The 1,418-nt window shown below is 38.7% G+C and overlaps 1 non-coding gene across 1 annotated transcript; it reads left to right on the top strand.

The window, feature by feature from the left end:
* Positions 1–614: 614 nt before the first annotated feature.
* On the top strand, positions 615–721 carry LOC139895169 (small nucleolar RNA R71). Its single transcript, XR_011775632.1, has one exon. It is a non-coding gene; the product is annotated as a small nucleolar RNA R71 (small nucleolar RNA).
* Positions 722–1,418: the final 697 nt, after the last annotated feature.

The raw sequence follows: 1,418 nt of genomic DNA, 5'->3' as shown, positions 1-1,418 counted from the left end.
CCGTCATTTCTTCCAGATTTGACTTCTTCTCTTCGGTTTGTTGTGGTGGTTTATACAAGCTAGGTTTTTGTTGATTGAAAGTGTTGTTTTGAGTTGGTTGGTTATTCGGACCTTGTTGGTTATACGAGTTATTGTTGGGTCCATTTGGATTGTAAAGAATGTTTTGATTTCGATTAAAGTTTGGCCTCGGCGGTTGATAATTATTTTGATAATTATTTCCTGGCCTTTGGTTCATGTAGGAAACATTTTCACGTTGTTCCATCGTTTGCTCAATGTGACAATCTTTTGTTAAGTGTGGTCCACCGCATTTCTCACAACTGATTCGTATTGCGTGAATATCTTTATTCATCTTTTCCATTCGTCTCTCGAAGGCATCTATTTTTGCGGCAACGGAATCAAAGTCATGGCTAGAATCGGCTCTAGCCGCTTTAGATGAACGAAAGATATCTTTTTTCTGGTGCCACTCATGCGAGTGGCAGGCTGTGTTATCAATGATTTTGTGAGCTTCAGTTTCGGTTTTCTTCATAATGGAACCACCAGCTGCTGTGTCGATGTCTTTTCGTGTAGCAACATTGACACCTTGGTAGAATATTTGTACTATTTGATAAGTATCTAAACCGTGTTGAGGACATCCTCTCAACAACTTTCCGAATCTTGTCCACGCCTCATATAATGTTTCATTTGACTTTTGCGTGAACGTAACAATTTCTCCTTGAAGTCTCACGGCTTTAGATGCCGGAAAGAATCTTTTAAGAAATTTCTCAACTAAAACATCCCATGTGTCAATCGCTCCTTCGGGTAACGATTCTAACCAATCTTTGGCTTCTCCCTTTAAAGTCCAGGGAAACAACATGAGATAGATCTGTTCATCCTCAATTTCTCTGATTTTAAATAGAGTACAGATCCTATTAAAGGTTCGAAGATGTTCGTTTGGATCTTCTTTTGGCGTACCACTATATTGGCATTGATTAGTTACCATGTGTAGGATTTGTCCTTTGATTTCATAATCTGGCGCATTAACATCTGGCTTAATAATGGCGTGACCTTGGCCCATGCGTGTGGCTCTCATTCGGTCTTCCATACTTAGAGATTCCGTTACTTCCATAATTGAATTTGTTGAATCCAAATCACTAGAATATTCTGATTTAACGGTTTGTAGTTCAGGAGGAATGATTAATGGTTCAGGATCTTGGAATTGTCCTTGAATATCCTCTGGGTTCTCAATTGTGAAGTCGGGTTCAAAAAATGGATTATCAGAAATTTGAATTGGAATACTTGGTCAACTTGATGATGATTCTAAAGAAAAATCAACGGCGACGATATTGGCTAGATATCTTGATCGAGTTACAGGTGGTGAACGTTTGAAAGGTGGTGAACGTTTTGCTCGGTGCATTCACTGAATATCCTAATAGTTATAA

Source organism: Rutidosis leptorrhynchoides, chromosome 2 (genome assembly GCF_046630445.1).
Source record: "Rutidosis leptorrhynchoides isolate AG116_Rl617_1_P2 chromosome 2, CSIRO_AGI_Rlap_v1, whole genome shotgun sequence".
NCBI classification, from domain to species: Eukaryota; Viridiplantae; Streptophyta; class Magnoliopsida; order Asterales; family Asteraceae; genus Rutidosis; species Rutidosis leptorrhynchoides.
This window is presented reverse-complemented; position numbering and strand designations above follow the sequence as displayed.